Source organism: Schistocerca serialis, chromosome 1 (genome assembly GCF_023864345.2).
Source record: "Schistocerca serialis cubense isolate TAMUIC-IGC-003099 chromosome 1, iqSchSeri2.2, whole genome shotgun sequence".
Classification (NCBI taxonomy): domain Eukaryota; kingdom Metazoa; phylum Arthropoda; class Insecta; order Orthoptera; family Acrididae; genus Schistocerca; species Schistocerca serialis.
In genome coordinates, this window is record NC_064638.1 from 65,772,304 (window position 1) to 65,786,411 (window position 14,108).

Genomic DNA, 14,108 nt, shown 5'->3' on the forward strand with positions numbered 1-14,108 from the left:
ACGATAGACGAAAGACGGCAGCACCCGTCAGTCATCGCTGTGGACCTCAGTGGTAGCGAATTGTTGTGGCAGAGTAAATCTTTGTATGCATTTTCTGGACCCTGAAATGTATTTTTCTCCAGGGCTGTGATGATCGCAAATACGTTTAAGCTGTAACAGCCTCCTTAGCTCAGGGGCAGAGCACTGGTCTTGTAAACCAGGGGTCGTGAGTTCGATTCTCACAGGGGGCAGCACAATTTTAAATGGGCCAATGTACTGCTGTGAACCGAAACTTTCAAAATAGCGTGTCTTTTCGGGCCTGAGCCAAGATCACAGATGACGATAGACGAAAGACGGCAGCACCCGTCACTCATCGCTGTGGACCTCAGTGGTAGCGAATTGTTGTGGCAGAGTAAATCTTTGTATGCATTTTCTGGACCCTGAAATGTATTTTTCTCCAGGGCTGTGATGATCGCAAATACGTTTAAGCTGTAACAGCCTCCTTAGCTCAGGGGCAGAGCACTGGTCTTGTAAACCAGGGGTCGTGAGTTCGATTCTCACAGGGGGCAGCACAATTTTAAATGGGCCAATGTACTGCTGTGAACCGAAACTTTCAAAATAGCGTGTCTTTTCGGGCCTGAGCCAAGATCACAGATGACGATAGACGAAAGACGGCAGCACCCGTCAGTCATCGCTGTGGACCTCAGTGGTAGCGAATTGTTGTGGCAGAGTAAATCTTTGTATGCATTTTCTGGACCCTGAAATGTATTTTTCTCCAGGGCTGTGATGATCGCAAATACGTTTAAGCTGTAACAGCCTCCTTAGCTCAGGGGCAGAGCACTGGTCTTGTAAACCAGGGGTCGTGAGTTCGATTCTCACAGGGGGCAGCACAATTTTAAATGGGCCAATGTACTGCTGTGAACCGAAACTTTCAAAATAGCGTGTCTTTTCGGGCCTGAGCCAAGATCACAGATGACGATAGACGAAAGACGGCAGCACCCGTCAGTCATCGCTGTGGACCTCAGTGGTAGCGAATTGTTGTGGCAGAGTAAATCTTTGTATGCATTTTCTGGACCCTGAAATGTATTTTTCTCCAGGGCTGTGATGATCGCAAATACGTTTAAGCTGTAACAGCCTCCTTAGCTCAGGGGCAGAGCACTGGTCTTGTAAACCAGGGGTCGTGAGTTCGATTCTCACAGGGGGCAGCACAATTTTAAATGGGCCAATGTACTGCTGTGAACCGAAACTTTCAAAATAGCGTGTCTTTTCGGGCCTGAGCCAAGATCACAGATGACGATAGACGAAAGACGGCAGCACCCGTCAGTCATCGCTGTGGACCTCAGTGGTAGCGAATTGTTGTGGCAGAGTAAATCTTTGTATGCATTTTCTGGACCCTGAAATGTGTTTTTCTCCAGGGCTGTGATGATCGCAAATACGTTTAAGCTATAACAGCCTCCTTAGCTCAGGGGCAGAGCACTGGTCTTGTAAACCAGGGGTCGTGAGTTCGATTCTCACAGGAGGCAGCACAATTTTAAATGGGCCAATGTACTGCTGTGAACCGAAACTTTCAAAATAGCGTGTCTTTTCGGGCCTGAGCCAAGATCACAGATGACGATAGACGAAAGACGGCAGCACCCGTCACTCATCGCTGTGGACCTCAGTGGTAGCGAATTGTTGTGGCAGAGTAAATCTTTGTATGCATTTTCTGGACCCTGAAATGTATTTTTCTCCAGGGCTGTGATGATCGCAAATACGTTTAAGCTGTAACAGCCTCCTTAGCTCAGGGGCAGAGCACTGGTCTTGTAAACCAGGGGTCGTGAGTTCGATTCTCACAGGGGGCAGCACAATTTTAAATGGGCCAATGTACTGCTGTGAACCGAAACTTTCAAAATAGCGTGTCTTTTCGGGCCTGAGCCAAGATCACAGATGACGATAGACGAAAGACGGCAGCACCCGTCAGTCATCGCTGTGGACCTCAGTGGTAGCGAATTGTTGTGGCAGAGTAAATCTTTGTATGCATTTTCTGGACCCTGAAATGTATTTTTCTCCAGGGCTGTGATGATCGCAAATACGTTTAAGCTGTAACAGCCTCCTTAGCTCGGGGGCAGAGCACTGGTCTTGTAAACCAGGGGTCGTGAGTTCGATTCTCACAGGGGGCAGCACAATTTTAAATGGGCCAATGTACTGCTGTGAACCGAAACTTTCAAAATAGCGTGTCTTTTCGGGCCTGAGCCAAGATCACAGATGACGATAGACGAAAGACGGCAGCACCCGTCAGTCATCGCTGTGGACCTCAGTGGTAGCGAATTGTTGTGGCAGAGTAAATCTTTGTATGCATTTTCTGGACCCTGAAATGTATTTTTCTCCAGGGCTGTGATGATCGCAAATACGTTTAAGCTGTAACAGCCTCCTTAGCTCGGGGGCAGAGCACTGGTCTTGTAAACCGGGGGTCGTGAGTTCGATTCTCACAGGGGGCAGCACAATTTTAAATGGGCCAATGTACTGCTGTGAACCGAAACTTTCAAAATAGCGTGTCTTTTCGGGCCTGAGCCAAGATCACAGATGACGATAGACGAAAGACGGCAGCACCCGTCAGTCATCGCTGTGGACCTCAGTGGTAGCGAATTGTTGTGGCAGAGTAAATCTTTGTATGCATTTTCTGGACCCTGAAATGTATTTTTCTCCAGGGCTGTGATGATCGCAAATACGTTTAAGCTGTAACAGCCTCCTTAGCTCAGGGGCAGAGCACTGGTCTTGTAAACCAGGGGTCGTGAGTTCGATTCTCACAGGGGGCAGCACAATTTTAAATGGGCCAATGTACTGCTGTGAACCGAAACTTTCAAAATAGCGTGTCTTTTCGGGCCTGAGCCAAGATCACAGATGACGATAGACGAAAGACGGCAGCACCCGTCAGTCATCGCTGTGGACCTCAGTGGTAGCGAATTGTTGTGGCAGAGTAAATCTTTGTATGCATTTTCTGGACCCTGAAATGTATTTTTCTCCAGGGCTGTGATGATCGCAAATACGTTTAAGCTGTAACAGCCTCCTTAGCTCAGGGGCAGAGCACTGGTCTTGTAAACCAGGGGTCGTGAGTTCGATTCTCACAGGGGGCAGCACAATTTTAAATGGGCCAATGTACTGCTGTGAACCGAAACTTTCAAAATAGCGTGTCTTTTCGGGCCTGAGCCAAGATCACAGATGACGATAGACGAAAGACGGCAGCACCCGTCAGTCATCGCTGTGGACCTCAGTGGTAGCGAATTGTTGTGGCAGAGTAAATCTTTGTATGCATTTTCTGGACCCTGAAATGTATTTTTCTCCAGGGCTGTGATGATCGCAAATACGTTTAAGCTGTAACAGCCTCCTTAGCTCAGGGGCAGAGCACTGGTCTTGTAAACCAGGGGTCGTGAGTTCGATTGTCACAGGGGGCAGCACAATTTTAAATGGGCCAATGTACTGCTGTGAACCGAAACTTTCAAAATAGCGTGTCTTTTCGGGCCTGAGCCAAGATCACAGATGACGATAGACGAAAGACGGCAGCACCCGTCACTCATCGCTGTGGACCTCAGTGGTAGCGAATTGTTGTGGCAGAGTAAATCTTTGTATGCATTTTCTGGACCCTGAAATGTATTTTTCTCCAGGGCTGTGATGATCGCAAATACGTTTAAGCTGTAACAGCCTCCTTAGCTCAGGGGCAGAGCACTGGTCTTGTAAACCAGGGGTCGTGAGTTCGATTCTCACAGGGGGCAGCACAATTTTAAATGGGCCAATGTACTGCTGTGAACCGAAACTTTCAAAATAGCGTGTCTTTTCGGGCCTGAGCCAAGATCACAGATGACGATAGACGAAAGACGGCAGCACCCGTCAGTCATCGCTGTGGACCTCAGTGGTAGCGAATTGTTGTGGCAGAGTAAATCTTTGTATGCATTTTCTGGACCCTGAAATGTATTTTTCTCCAGGGCTGTGATGATCGCAAATACGTTTAAGCTGTAACAGCCTCCTTAGCTCGGGGGCAGAGCACTGGTCTTGTAAACCAGGGGTCGTGAGTTCGATTCTCACAGGGGGCAGCACAATTTTAAATGGGCCAATGTACTGCTGTGAACCGAAACTTTCAAAATAGCGTGTCTTTTCGGGCCTGAGCCAAGATCACAGATGACGATAGACGAAAGACGGCAGCACCCGTCAGTCATCGCTGTGGACCTCAGTGGTAGCGAATTGTTGTGGCAGAGTAAATCTTTGTATGCATTTTCTGGACCCTGAAATGTATTTTTCTCCAGGGCTGTGATGATCGCAAATACGTTTAAGCTGTAACAGCCTCCTTAGCTCGGGGGCAGAGCACTGGTCTTGTAAACCAGGGGTCGTGAGTTCGATTCTCACAGGGGGCAGCACAATTTTAAATGGGCCAATGTACTGCTGTGAACCGAAACTTTCAAAATAGCGTGTCTTTTCGGGCCTGAGCCAAGATCACAGATGACGATAGACGAAAGACGGCAGCACCCGTCAGTCATCGCTGTGGACCTCAGTGGTAGCGAATTGTTGTGGCAGAGTAAATCTTTGTATGCATTTTCTGGACCCTGAAATGTATTTTTCTCCAGGGCTGTGATGATCGCAAATACGTTTAAGCTGTAACAGCCTCCTTAGCTCAGGGGCAGAGCACTGGTCTTGTAAACCAGGGGTCGTGAGTTCGATTCTCACAGGGGGCAGCACAATTTTAAATGGGCCAATGTACTGCTGTGAACCGAAACTTTCAAAATAGCGTGTCTTTTCGGGCCTGAGCCAAGATCACAGATGACGATAGACGAAAGACGGCAGCACCCGTCAGTCATCGCTGTGGACCTCAGTGGTAGCGAATTGTTGTGGCAGAGTAAATCTTTGTATGCATTTTCTGGACCCTGAAATGTATTTTTCTCCAGGGCTGTGATGATCGCAAATACGTTTAAGCTGTAACAGCCTCCTTAGCTCAGGGGCAGAGCACTGGTCTTGTAAACCAGGGGTCGTGAGTTCGATTCTCACAGGGGGCAGCACAATTTTAAATGGGCCAATGTACTGCTGTGAACCGAAACTTTCAAAATAGCGTGTCTTTTCGGGCCTGAGCCAAGATCACAGATGACGATAGACGAAAGACGGCAGCACCCGTCAGTCATCGCTGTGGACCTCAGTGGTAGCGAATTGTTGTGGCAGAGTAAATCTTTGTATGCATTTTCTGGACCCTGAAATGTATTTTTCTCCAGGGCTGTGATGATCGCAAATACGTTTAAGCTGTAACAGCCTCCTTAGCTCAGGGGCAGAGCACTGGTCTTGTAAACCAGGGGTCGTGAGTTCGATTGTCACAGGGGGCAGCACAATTTTAAATGGGCCAATGTACTGCTGTGAACCGAAACTTTCAAAATAGCGTGTCTTTTCGGGCCTGAGCCAAGATCACAGATGACGATAGACGAAAGACGGCAGCACCCGTCAGTCATCGCTGTGGACCTCAGTGGTAGCGAATTGTTGTGGCAGAGTAAATCTTTGTATGCATTTTCTGGACCCTGAAATGTATTTTTCTCCAGGGCTGTGATGATCGCAAATACGTTTAAGCTGTAACAGCCTCCTTAGCTCAGGGGCAGAGCACTGGTCTTGTAAACCAGGGGTCGTGAGTTCGATTCTCCCAGGGGGCAGCACAATTTTAAATGGGCCAATGTACTGCTGTGAACCGAAACTTTCAAAATAGCGTGTCTTTTCGGGCCTGAGCCAAGATCACAGATGACGATAGACGAAAGACGGCAGCACCCGTCAGTCATCGCTGTGGACCTCAGTGGTAGCGAATTGTTGTGGCAGAGTAAATCTTTGTATGCATTTTCTGGACCCTGAAATGTATTTTTCTCCAGGGCTGTGATGATCGCAAATACGTTTAAGCTGTAACAGCCTCCTTAGCTCAGGGGCAGAGCACTGGTCTTGTAAACCAGGGGTCGTGAGTTCGATTCTCACAGGGGGCAGCACAATTTTAAATGGGCCAATGTACTGCTGTGAACCGAAACTTTCAAAATAGCGTGTCTTTTCGGGCCTGAGCCAAGATCACAGATGACGATAGACGAAAGACGGCAGCACCCGTCAGTCATCGCTGTGGACCTCAGTGGTAGCGAATTGTTGTGGCAGAGTAAATCTTTGTATGCATTTTCTGGACCCTGAAATGTATTTTTCTCCAGGGCTGTGATGATCGCAAATACGTTTAAGCTGTAACAGCCTCCTTAGCTCAGGGGCAGAGCACTGGTCTTGTAAACCAGGGGTCGTGAGTTCGATTCTCACAGGGGGCAGCACAATTTTAAATGGGCCAATGTACTGCTGTGAACCGAAACTTTCAAAATAGCGTGTCTTTTCGGGCCTGAGCCAAGATCACAGATGACGATAGACGAAAGACGGCAGCACCCGTCAGTCATCGCTGTGGACCTCAGTGGTAGCGAATTGTTGTGGCAGAGTAAATCTTTGTATGCATTTTCTGGACCCTGAAATGTATTTTTCTCCAGGGCTGTGATGATCGCAAATACGTTTAAGCTGTAACAGCCTCCTTAGCTCAGGGGCAGAGCACTGGTCTTGCAAACCAGGGGTCGTGAGTTCGATTCTCACAGGGGGCAGCACAATTTTAAATGGGCCAATGTACTGCTGTGAACCGAAACTTTCAAAATAGCGTGTCTTTTCGGGCCTGAGCCAAGATCACAGATGACGATAGACGAAAGACGGCAGCACCCGTCAGTCATCGCTGTGGACCTCAGTGGTAGCGAATTGTTGTGGCAGAGTAAATCTTTGTATGCATTTTCTGGACCCTGAAATGTATTTTTCTCCAGGGCTGTGATGATCGCAAATACGTTTAAGCTGTAACAGCCTCCTTAGCTCAGGGGCAGAGCACTGGTCTTGTAAACCAGGGGTCGTGAGTTCGATTCTCACAGGGGGCAGCACAATTTTAAATGGGCCAATGTACTGCTGTGAACCGAAACTTTCAAAATAGCGTGTCTTTTCGGGCCTGAGCCAAGATCACAGATGACGATAGACGAAAGACGGCAGCACCCGTCAGTCATCGCTGTGGACCTCAGTGGTAGCGAATTGTTGTGGCAGAGTAAATCTTTGTATGCATTTTCTGGACCCTGAAATGTATTTTTCTCCAGGGCTGTGATGATCGCAAATACGTTTAAGCTGTAACAGCCTCCTTAGCTCAGGGGCAGAGAACTGGTCTTGTAAACCAGGGGTCGTGAGTTCGATTATCACAGGGGGCAGCACAATTTTAAATGGGCCAATGTACTGCTGTGAACCGAAACTTTCAAAATAGCGTGTCTTTTCGGGCCTGAGCCAAGATCACAGATGACGATAGACGAAAGACGGCAGCACCCGTCACTCATCGCTGTGGACCTCAGTGGTAGCGAATTGTTGTGGCAGAGTAAATCTTTGTATGCATTTTCTGGACCCTGAAATGTATTTTTCTCCAGGGCTGTGATGATCGCAAATACGTTTAAGCTGTAACAGCCTCCTTAGCTCAGGGGCAGAGCACTGGTCTTGTAAACCAGGGGTCGTGAGTTCGATTCTCACAGGGGGCAGCACAATTTTAAATGGGCCAATGTACTGCTGTGAACCGAAACTTTCAAAAAAGCGTGTCTTTTCGGGCCTGAGACAAGATCACAGATGACGATAGACGAAAGACGGCAGCACCCGTCAGTCATCGCTGTGGACCTCAGTGGTAGCGAATTGTTGTGGCAGAGTAAATCTTTGTATGCATTTTCTGGACCCTGAAATGTATTTTTCTCCAGGGCTGTGATGATCGCAAATACGTTTAAGCTGTAACAGCCTCCTTAGCTCAGGGGCAGAGCACTGGTCTTGTAAACCAGGGGTCGTGAGTTCGATTCTCACAGGGGGCAGCACAATTTTAAATGGGCCAATGTACTGCTGTGAACCGAAACTTTCAAAATAGCGTGTCTTTTCGGGCCTGAGCCAAGATCACAGATGACGATAGACGAAAGACGGCAGCACCCGTCAGTCATCGCTGTGGACCTCAGTGGTAGCGAATTGTTGTGGCAGAGTAAATCTTTGTATGCATTTTCTGGACCCTGAAATGTATTTTTCTCCAGGGCTGTGATGATCGCAAATACGTTTAAGGTGTAACAGCCTCCTTAGCTCAGGGGCAGAGCACTGGTCTTGTAAACCAGGGGTCGTGAGTTCGATTCTCACAGGGGGCAGCACAATTTTAAATGGGCCAATGTACTGCTGTGAACCGAAACTTTCAAAATAGCGTGTCTTTTCGGGCCTGAGCCAAGATCACAGATGACGATAGACGAAAGACGGCAGCACCCGTCAGTCATCGCTGTGGACCTCAGTGGTAGCGAATTGTTGTGGCAGAGTAAATCTTTGTATGCATTTTCTGGACCCTGAAATGTATTTTTCTCCAGGGCTGTGATGATCGCAAATACGTTTAAGCTGTAACAGCCTCCTTAGCTCAGGGGCAGAGCACTGGTCTTGTAAACCAGGGGTCGTGAGTTCGATTCTCACAGGGGGCAGCACAATTTTAAATGGGCCAATGTACTGCTGTGAACCGAAACTTTCAAAATAGCGTGTCTTTTCGGGCCTGAGCCAAGATCACAGATGACGATAGACGAAAGACGGCAGCACCCGTCAGTCATCGCTGTGGACCTCAGTGGTAGCGAATTGTTGTGGCAGAGTAAATCTTTGTATGCATTTTCTGGACCCTGAAATGTATTTTTCTCCAGGGCTGTGATGATCGCAAATACGTTTAAGCTGTAACAGCCTCCTTAGCTCAGGGGCAGAGCACTGGTCTTGTAAACCAGGGGTCGTGAGTTCGATTCTCACAGGGGGCAGCACAATTTTAAATGGGCCAATGTACTGCTGTGAACCGAAACTTTCAAAATAGCGTGTCTTTTCGGGCCTGAGCCAAGATCACAGATGACGATAGACGAAAGACGGCAGCACCCGTCAGTCATCGCTGTGGACCTCAGTGGTAGCGAATTGTTGTGGCAGAGTAAATCTTTGTATGCATTTTCTGGACCCTGAAATGTATTTTTCTCCAGGGCTGTGATGATCGCAAATACGTTTAAGCTGTAACAGCCTCCTTAGCTCAGGGGCAGAGCACTGGTCTTGTAAACCAGGGGTCATGAATTCGATTCTCACAGGGGGCAGCACAATTTTAAATGGGCCAATGTACTGCTGTGAACCGAAACTTTCAAAATAGCGTGTCTTTTCGGGCCTGAGCCAAGATCACAGATGACGATAGACGAAAGACGGCAGCACCCGTCAGTCATCGCTGTGGACCTCAGTGGTAGCGAATTGTTGTGGCAGAGTAAATCTTTGTATGCATTTTCTGGACCCTGAAATGTATTTTTCTCCAGGGCTGTGATGATCGCAAATACGTTTAAGCTGTAACAGCCTCCTTAGCTCAGGGGCAGAGAACTGGTCTTGTAAACCAGGGGTCGTGAGTTCGATTCTCACAGGGGGCAGCACAATTTTAAATGGGCCAATGTACTGCTGTGAACCGAAACTTTCAAAATAGCCCTGAGCCAAGATCACAGATGACGATAGACGAAAGACGGCAGCACCCGTCAGTCATCGCTGTGGACCTCAGTGGTAGCGAATTGTTGTGGCAGAGTAAATCTTTGTATGCATTTTCTGGACCCTGAAATGTATTTTTCTCCAGGGCTGTGATGATCGCAAATACGTTTAAGCTGTAACAGCCTCCTTAGCTCAGGGGCAGAGCACTGGTCTTGTAAACCAGGGGTCGTGAGTTCGATTCTCACAGGGGGCAGCACAATTTTAAATGGGCCAATGTACTGCTGTGAACCGAAACTTTCAAAATAGCGTGTCTTTTCGGGCCTGAGCCAAGATCACAGATGACGATAGACGAAAGACGGCAGCACCCGTCAGTCATCGCTGTGGACCTCAGTGGTAGCGAATTGTTGTGGCAGAGTAAATCTTTGTATGCATTTTCTGGACCCTGAAATGTATTTTTCTCCAGGGCTGTGATGATCGCAAATACGTTTAAGCTGTAACAGCCTCCTTAGCTCAGGGGCAGAGCACTGGTCTTGTAAACCAGGGGTCGTGAGTTCGATTCTCACAGGGGGCAGCACAATTTTAAATGGGCCAATGTACTGCTGTGAACCGAAACTTTCAAAATAGCGTGTCTTTTCGGGCCTGAGCCAAGATCACAGATGACGATAGACGAAAGACGGCAGCACCCGTCAGTCATCGCTGTGGACCTCAGTGGTAGCGAATTGTTGTGGCAGAGTAAATCTTTGTATGCATTTTCTGGACCCTGAAATGTATTTTTCTCCAGGGCTGTGATGATCGCAAATACGTTTAAGCTGTAACAGCCTCCTTAGCTCAGGGGCAGAGCACTGGTCTTGTAAACCAGGGGTCATGAATTCGATTCTCACAGGGGGCAGCACAATTTTAAATGGGCCAATGTACTGCTGTGAACCGAAACTTTCAAAATAGCGTGTCTTTTCGGGCCTGAGCCAAGATCACAGATGACGATAGACGAAAGACGGCAGCACCCGTCAGTCATCGCTGTGGACCTCAGTGGTAGCGAATTGTTGTGGCAGAGTAAATCTTTGTATGCATTTTCTGGACCCTGAAATGTATTTTTCTCCAGGGCTGTGATGATCGCAAATACGTTTAAGCTGTAACAGCCTCCTTAGCTCAGGGGCAGAGAACTGGTCTTGTAAACCAGGGGTCGTGAGTTCGATTCTCACAGGGGGCAGCACAATTTTAAATGGGCCAATGTACTGCTGTGAACCGAAACTTTCAAAATAGCCCTGAGCCAAGATCACAGATGACGATAGACGAAAGACGGCAGCACCCGTCAGTCATCGCTGTGGACCTCAGTGGTAGCGAATTGTTGTGGCAGAGTAAATCTTTGTATGCATTTTCTGGACCCTGAAATGTATTTTTCTCCAGGGCTGTGATGATCGCAAATACGTTTAAGCTGTAACAGCCTCCTTAGCTCAGGGGCAGAGCACTGGTCTTGTAAACCAGGGGTCGTGAGTTCGATTCTCACAGGGGGCAGCACAATTTTAAATGGGCCAATGTACTGCTGTGAACCGAAACTTTCAAAATAGCGTGTCTTTTCGGGCCTGAGCCAAGATCACAGATGACGATAGACGAAAGACGGCAGCACCCGTCAGTCATCGCTGTGGACCTCAGTGGTAGCGAATTGTTGTGGCAGAGTAAATCTCTGTATGCATTTTCTGGACCCTGAAATGTATTTTTCTCCAGGGCTGTGATGATCGCAAATACGTTTAAGCTGTAACAGCCTCCTTAGCTCAGGGGCAGAGCACTGGTCTTGTAAACCAGGGGTTGTGAGTTCGATTCTCACAGGGGGCAGCACAATTTTAAATGGGCCAATGTACTGCTGTGAACCGAAACTTTCAAAATAGCGTGTCTTTTCGGGCCTGAGCCAAGATCACAGATGACGATAGACGAAAGACGGCAGCACCCGTCAGTCATCGCTGTGGACCTCAGTGGTAGCGAATTGTTGTGGCAGAGTAAATCTTTGTATGCATTTTCTGGACCCTGAAATGTATTTTTCTCCAGGGCTGTGATGATCGCAAATACGTTTAAGCTGTAACAGCCTCCTTAGCTCTGGGGCAGAGCACTGGTCTTGTAAACCAGGGGTCGTGAGTTCGATTCTCACAGGGGGCAGCACAATTTTAAATGGGCCAATGTACTGCTGTGAACCGAAACTTTCAAAATAGCGTGTCTTTTCGGGCCTGAGCCAAGAATACAGATGACGATAGACGAAAGACGGCAGCACCCGTCAGTCATCGCTGTGGACCTCAGTGGTAGCGAATTGTTGTGGCAGAGTAAATCTTTGTATGCATTTTCTGGACCCTGAAATGTATTTTCTCCAGGGCTGTGATGATCGCAAATACGTTTAAGCTGTAACAGCCTCCTTAGCTCAGGGGCAGAGCACTGGTCTTGTAAACCAGGGGTCGTGAGTTCGATTCTCACAGGGGGCAGCACAATTTTAAATGGGCCAATGTACTGCTGTGAACCGAAACTTTCAAAATAGCGTGTCTTTTCGGGCCTGAGCCAAGATCACAGATGACGATAGACGAAAGACGGCAGCACCCGTCAGTCATCGCTGTGGACCTCAGTGGTAGCGAATTGTTGTGGCAGAGTAAATCTTTGTATGCATTTTCTGGACCCTGAAATGTATTTTTCTCCAGGGCTGTGATGATCGCAAATACGTTTAAGCTGTAACAGCCTCCTTAGCTCAGGGGCAGAGCACTGGTCTTCTAAACCAGGGGTCGTGAGTTCGATTCTCACAGGGGGCAGCACAATTTTAAATGGGCCAATGTACTGCTGTGAACCGAAACTTTCAAAATAGCGTGTCTTTTCGGGCCTGAGCCAAGATCACAGATGACGATAGACGAAAGACAGCAGCACCCGTCAGTCATCGCTGTGGACCTCAGTGGTAGCGAATTGTTGTGGCAGAGTAAATCTTTGTATGCATTTTCTGGACCCTGAAATGTATTTTTCTCCAGGGCTATGATGATCGCAAATACGTTTAAGCTGTAACAGCCTCCTTAGCTCAGGGGCAGAGCACTGGTCTTGTAAACCAGGGGTCGTGAGTTCGATTCTCACAGGGAGCAGCACAATTTTAAATGGGCCAATGTACTGCTGTGAACCGAAACTTTCAAAATAGCGTGTCTTTTCGGGCCTGAGCCAAGATCACAGATGACGATAGACGAAAGACGGCAGCACCCGTCACTCATCGCTGTGGATCTCAGTGGTAGCGAATTGTTGTGGCAGAGTAAATCTTTGTATGCATTTTCTGGACCCTGAAATGTATTTTTCTCCAGGGCTGTGATGATCGCAAATACGTTTAAGCTGTAACAGCCTCCTTAGCTCAGGGGCAGAGCACTGGTCTTGTAAACCAGGGGTCGTGGGTTCGATTCTCACAGGGGGCAGCACAATTTTAAATGGGCCAATGTACTGCTGTGAACCGAAACTTTCAAAATAGCGGTTCTTTTCGGGCCTGAGCCAAGATCACAGATGACGATAGACGAAAGACGGCAGCACCCGTCACTCATCGCTGTGGACCTCAGTGGTAGCGAATTGTTGTGGCAGAGTAAATCTTTGTATGCATTTTCTGGACCCTGAAATGTATTTTTCTCCAGGGCTGTGATGATCGCAAATACGTTTAAGCTGTAACAGCCTCCTTAGCTCAGGGGCAGAGCACTGGTCTTGTAAACCAGGGGTCGTGAGTTCGATTGTCACAGGGGGCAGCACAATTTTAAATGGGCCAATGTACTGCTGTGAACCGAAACCTTCAAAATAGCGTGTCTTTTCGGGCCTGAGCCAAGATCACAGATGACGATAGACGAAAGACGGCAGCACCCGTCAGTCATCGCTGTGGACCTCAGTGGTAGCGAATTGTTGTGGCAGAGTAAATCTTTGTATGCATTTTCTGGACCCTGAAATGTATTTTTCTCCAGGGCTGTGATGATCGCAAATACGTTTAAGCTGTAACAGCCTCCTTAGCTCAGGGGCAGAGCACTGGTCTTGTAAACCAGGGGTCGTGAGTTCGATTCTCACAGGGGGCAGCACAATTTTAAATGGGCCAATGTACTGCTGTGAACCGAAACTTTCAAAATAGCGTGTCTTTTCGGGCCTGAGCCAAGATCACAGATGACGATAGACGAAAGACGGCAGCACCCGTCACTCATCGCTGTGGACCTCAGTGGTAGCGAATTGTTGTGGCAGAGTAAATCTTTGTATGCATTTTCTGGACTCTGAAATGTATTTTTCTCCAGGGCTGTGATGATCGCAAATACGTTTAAGCTGTAACAGCCTCCTTAGCTCAGGGGCAGAGCACTGGTCTTGTAAACCAGGGGTCGTGAGTTCGATTCTCACAGGGGGCAGCACAATTTTAAATGGGCCAATGTACTGCTGTGAACCGAAACTTTCAAAATAGCGTGTCTTTTCGGGCCTGAGCCAAGATCACAGATGACGATAGACGAAAGACGGCAGCACCCGTCAGTCATCGCTGTGGACCTCAGTGGTAGCGAATTGTTGTGGCAGAGTAAATCTTTGTATGCATTTTCTGGACCCTGAAATGTATTTTTCTCCAGGGCTGTGATGATCGCAAATAC

At 48.0% G+C, this 14,108-nt stretch overlaps 44 non-coding genes across 44 annotated transcripts; all 44 read left to right on the forward strand.

Annotated features, from left to right (window-relative positions):
• Nucleotides 1-158: 158 nt before the first annotated feature.
• Trnat-ugu (transfer RNA threonine (anticodon UGU)) lies at nucleotides 159-230 on the forward strand. The gene has a single exon. It is a non-coding gene; the product is annotated as a tRNA-Thr (tRNA).
• Nucleotides 231-476: 246 nt separating this feature from the next.
• Trnat-ugu (transfer RNA threonine (anticodon UGU)) lies at nucleotides 477-548 on the forward strand. The gene has a single exon. It is a non-coding gene; the product is annotated as a tRNA-Thr (tRNA).
• Nucleotides 549-794: 246 nt separating this feature from the next.
• Nucleotides 795-866, forward strand: Trnat-ugu (transfer RNA threonine (anticodon UGU)). The gene has a single exon. It is a non-coding gene; the product is annotated as a tRNA-Thr (tRNA).
• Nucleotides 867-1,112: 246 nt separating this feature from the next.
• On the forward strand, nucleotides 1,113-1,184 carry Trnat-ugu (transfer RNA threonine (anticodon UGU)). The gene has a single exon. It is a non-coding gene; the product is annotated as a tRNA-Thr (tRNA).
• A 246-nt stretch (nucleotides 1,185-1,430) lies between these two features.
• Trnat-ugu (transfer RNA threonine (anticodon UGU)) lies at nucleotides 1,431-1,502 on the forward strand. Its single transcript has one exon. It is a non-coding gene; the product is annotated as a tRNA-Thr (tRNA).
• Nucleotides 1,503-1,748: 246 nt separating this feature from the next.
• On the forward strand, nucleotides 1,749-1,820 carry Trnat-ugu (transfer RNA threonine (anticodon UGU)). Its single transcript has one exon. It is a non-coding gene; the product is annotated as a tRNA-Thr (tRNA).
• Nucleotides 1,821-2,066: 246 nt separating this feature from the next.
• Trnat-ugu (transfer RNA threonine (anticodon UGU)) lies at nucleotides 2,067-2,138 on the forward strand. Its single transcript has one exon. It is a non-coding gene; the product is annotated as a tRNA-Thr (tRNA).
• A 246-nt stretch (nucleotides 2,139-2,384) lies between these two features.
• On the forward strand, nucleotides 2,385-2,456 carry Trnat-ugu (transfer RNA threonine (anticodon UGU)). Its single transcript has one exon. It is a non-coding gene; the product is annotated as a tRNA-Thr (tRNA).
• Nucleotides 2,457-2,702: 246 nt separating this feature from the next.
• Trnat-ugu (transfer RNA threonine (anticodon UGU)) lies at nucleotides 2,703-2,774 on the forward strand. The gene has a single exon. It is a non-coding gene; the product is annotated as a tRNA-Thr (tRNA).
• A 246-nt stretch (nucleotides 2,775-3,020) lies between these two features.
• Trnat-ugu (transfer RNA threonine (anticodon UGU)) lies at nucleotides 3,021-3,092 on the forward strand. The gene has a single exon. It is a non-coding gene; the product is annotated as a tRNA-Thr (tRNA).
• A 246-nt stretch (nucleotides 3,093-3,338) lies between these two features.
• Trnat-ugu (transfer RNA threonine (anticodon UGU)) lies at nucleotides 3,339-3,410 on the forward strand. Its single transcript has one exon. It is a non-coding gene; the product is annotated as a tRNA-Thr (tRNA).
• A 246-nt stretch (nucleotides 3,411-3,656) lies between these two features.
• On the forward strand, nucleotides 3,657-3,728 carry Trnat-ugu (transfer RNA threonine (anticodon UGU)). The gene has a single exon. It is a non-coding gene; the product is annotated as a tRNA-Thr (tRNA).
• A 246-nt stretch (nucleotides 3,729-3,974) lies between these two features.
• Nucleotides 3,975-4,046, forward strand: Trnat-ugu (transfer RNA threonine (anticodon UGU)). The gene has a single exon. It is a non-coding gene; the product is annotated as a tRNA-Thr (tRNA).
• Nucleotides 4,047-4,292: 246 nt separating this feature from the next.
• Trnat-ugu (transfer RNA threonine (anticodon UGU)) lies at nucleotides 4,293-4,364 on the forward strand. The gene has a single exon. It is a non-coding gene; the product is annotated as a tRNA-Thr (tRNA).
• Nucleotides 4,365-4,610: 246 nt separating this feature from the next.
• Nucleotides 4,611-4,682, forward strand: Trnat-ugu (transfer RNA threonine (anticodon UGU)). Its single transcript has one exon. It is a non-coding gene; the product is annotated as a tRNA-Thr (tRNA).
• Nucleotides 4,683-4,928: 246 nt separating this feature from the next.
• Trnat-ugu (transfer RNA threonine (anticodon UGU)) lies at nucleotides 4,929-5,000 on the forward strand. Its single transcript has one exon. It is a non-coding gene; the product is annotated as a tRNA-Thr (tRNA).
• A 246-nt stretch (nucleotides 5,001-5,246) lies between these two features.
• On the forward strand, nucleotides 5,247-5,318 carry Trnat-ugu (transfer RNA threonine (anticodon UGU)). The gene has a single exon. It is a non-coding gene; the product is annotated as a tRNA-Thr (tRNA).
• Nucleotides 5,319-5,564: 246 nt separating this feature from the next.
• On the forward strand, nucleotides 5,565-5,636 carry Trnat-ugu (transfer RNA threonine (anticodon UGU)). Its single transcript has one exon. It is a non-coding gene; the product is annotated as a tRNA-Thr (tRNA).
• A 246-nt stretch (nucleotides 5,637-5,882) lies between these two features.
• Nucleotides 5,883-5,954, forward strand: Trnat-ugu (transfer RNA threonine (anticodon UGU)). The gene has a single exon. It is a non-coding gene; the product is annotated as a tRNA-Thr (tRNA).
• Nucleotides 5,955-6,200: 246 nt separating this feature from the next.
• On the forward strand, nucleotides 6,201-6,272 carry Trnat-ugu (transfer RNA threonine (anticodon UGU)). The gene has a single exon. It is a non-coding gene; the product is annotated as a tRNA-Thr (tRNA).
• A 246-nt stretch (nucleotides 6,273-6,518) lies between these two features.
• On the forward strand, nucleotides 6,519-6,590 carry Trnaa-ugc (transfer RNA alanine (anticodon UGC)). The gene has a single exon. It is a non-coding gene; the product is annotated as a tRNA-Ala (tRNA).
• Nucleotides 6,591-6,836: 246 nt separating this feature from the next.
• Nucleotides 6,837-6,908, forward strand: Trnat-ugu (transfer RNA threonine (anticodon UGU)). The gene has a single exon. It is a non-coding gene; the product is annotated as a tRNA-Thr (tRNA).
• Nucleotides 6,909-7,154: 246 nt separating this feature from the next.
• Trnat-ugu (transfer RNA threonine (anticodon UGU)) lies at nucleotides 7,155-7,226 on the forward strand. The gene has a single exon. It is a non-coding gene; the product is annotated as a tRNA-Thr (tRNA).
• Nucleotides 7,227-7,472: 246 nt separating this feature from the next.
• Nucleotides 7,473-7,544, forward strand: Trnat-ugu (transfer RNA threonine (anticodon UGU)). The gene has a single exon. It is a non-coding gene; the product is annotated as a tRNA-Thr (tRNA).
• A 246-nt stretch (nucleotides 7,545-7,790) lies between these two features.
• Nucleotides 7,791-7,862, forward strand: Trnat-ugu (transfer RNA threonine (anticodon UGU)). Its single transcript has one exon. It is a non-coding gene; the product is annotated as a tRNA-Thr (tRNA).
• Nucleotides 7,863-8,108: 246 nt separating this feature from the next.
• Nucleotides 8,109-8,180, forward strand: Trnat-ugu (transfer RNA threonine (anticodon UGU)). The gene has a single exon. It is a non-coding gene; the product is annotated as a tRNA-Thr (tRNA).
• A 246-nt stretch (nucleotides 8,181-8,426) lies between these two features.
• On the forward strand, nucleotides 8,427-8,498 carry Trnat-ugu (transfer RNA threonine (anticodon UGU)). Its single transcript has one exon. It is a non-coding gene; the product is annotated as a tRNA-Thr (tRNA).
• Nucleotides 8,499-8,744: 246 nt separating this feature from the next.
• Trnat-ugu (transfer RNA threonine (anticodon UGU)) lies at nucleotides 8,745-8,816 on the forward strand. Its single transcript has one exon. It is a non-coding gene; the product is annotated as a tRNA-Thr (tRNA).
• A 246-nt stretch (nucleotides 8,817-9,062) lies between these two features.
• Nucleotides 9,063-9,134, forward strand: Trnat-ugu (transfer RNA threonine (anticodon UGU)). Its single transcript has one exon. It is a non-coding gene; the product is annotated as a tRNA-Thr (tRNA).
• Nucleotides 9,135-9,380: 246 nt separating this feature from the next.
• Nucleotides 9,381-9,452, forward strand: Trnat-ugu (transfer RNA threonine (anticodon UGU)). The gene has a single exon. It is a non-coding gene; the product is annotated as a tRNA-Thr (tRNA).
• A 233-nt stretch (nucleotides 9,453-9,685) lies between these two features.
• Trnat-ugu (transfer RNA threonine (anticodon UGU)) lies at nucleotides 9,686-9,757 on the forward strand. Its single transcript has one exon. It is a non-coding gene; the product is annotated as a tRNA-Thr (tRNA).
• Nucleotides 9,758-10,003: 246 nt separating this feature from the next.
• Nucleotides 10,004-10,075, forward strand: Trnat-ugu (transfer RNA threonine (anticodon UGU)). Its single transcript has one exon. It is a non-coding gene; the product is annotated as a tRNA-Thr (tRNA).
• Nucleotides 10,076-10,321: 246 nt separating this feature from the next.
• Nucleotides 10,322-10,393, forward strand: Trnat-ugu (transfer RNA threonine (anticodon UGU)). The gene has a single exon. It is a non-coding gene; the product is annotated as a tRNA-Thr (tRNA).
• Nucleotides 10,394-10,639: 246 nt separating this feature from the next.
• Nucleotides 10,640-10,711, forward strand: Trnat-ugu (transfer RNA threonine (anticodon UGU)). Its single transcript has one exon. It is a non-coding gene; the product is annotated as a tRNA-Thr (tRNA).
• Nucleotides 10,712-10,944: 233 nt separating this feature from the next.
• On the forward strand, nucleotides 10,945-11,016 carry Trnat-ugu (transfer RNA threonine (anticodon UGU)). The gene has a single exon. It is a non-coding gene; the product is annotated as a tRNA-Thr (tRNA).
• Nucleotides 11,017-11,262: 246 nt separating this feature from the next.
• On the forward strand, nucleotides 11,263-11,334 carry Trnat-ugu (transfer RNA threonine (anticodon UGU)). Its single transcript has one exon. It is a non-coding gene; the product is annotated as a tRNA-Thr (tRNA).
• A 246-nt stretch (nucleotides 11,335-11,580) lies between these two features.
• Nucleotides 11,581-11,652, forward strand: Trnat-ugu (transfer RNA threonine (anticodon UGU)). Its single transcript has one exon. It is a non-coding gene; the product is annotated as a tRNA-Thr (tRNA).
• A 245-nt stretch (nucleotides 11,653-11,897) lies between these two features.
• Nucleotides 11,898-11,969, forward strand: Trnat-ugu (transfer RNA threonine (anticodon UGU)). The gene has a single exon. It is a non-coding gene; the product is annotated as a tRNA-Thr (tRNA).
• A 246-nt stretch (nucleotides 11,970-12,215) lies between these two features.
• On the forward strand, nucleotides 12,216-12,287 carry Trnar-ucu (transfer RNA arginine (anticodon UCU)). The gene has a single exon. It is a non-coding gene; the product is annotated as a tRNA-Arg (tRNA).
• A 246-nt stretch (nucleotides 12,288-12,533) lies between these two features.
• On the forward strand, nucleotides 12,534-12,605 carry Trnat-ugu (transfer RNA threonine (anticodon UGU)). Its single transcript has one exon. It is a non-coding gene; the product is annotated as a tRNA-Thr (tRNA).
• Nucleotides 12,606-12,851: 246 nt separating this feature from the next.
• Trnat-ugu (transfer RNA threonine (anticodon UGU)) lies at nucleotides 12,852-12,923 on the forward strand. The gene has a single exon. It is a non-coding gene; the product is annotated as a tRNA-Thr (tRNA).
• Nucleotides 12,924-13,169: 246 nt separating this feature from the next.
• On the forward strand, nucleotides 13,170-13,241 carry Trnat-ugu (transfer RNA threonine (anticodon UGU)). Its single transcript has one exon. It is a non-coding gene; the product is annotated as a tRNA-Thr (tRNA).
• A 246-nt stretch (nucleotides 13,242-13,487) lies between these two features.
• Nucleotides 13,488-13,559, forward strand: Trnat-ugu (transfer RNA threonine (anticodon UGU)). Its single transcript has one exon. It is a non-coding gene; the product is annotated as a tRNA-Thr (tRNA).
• Nucleotides 13,560-13,805: 246 nt separating this feature from the next.
• Nucleotides 13,806-13,877, forward strand: Trnat-ugu (transfer RNA threonine (anticodon UGU)). Its single transcript has one exon. It is a non-coding gene; the product is annotated as a tRNA-Thr (tRNA).
• Nucleotides 13,878-14,108: the final 231 nt, after the last annotated feature.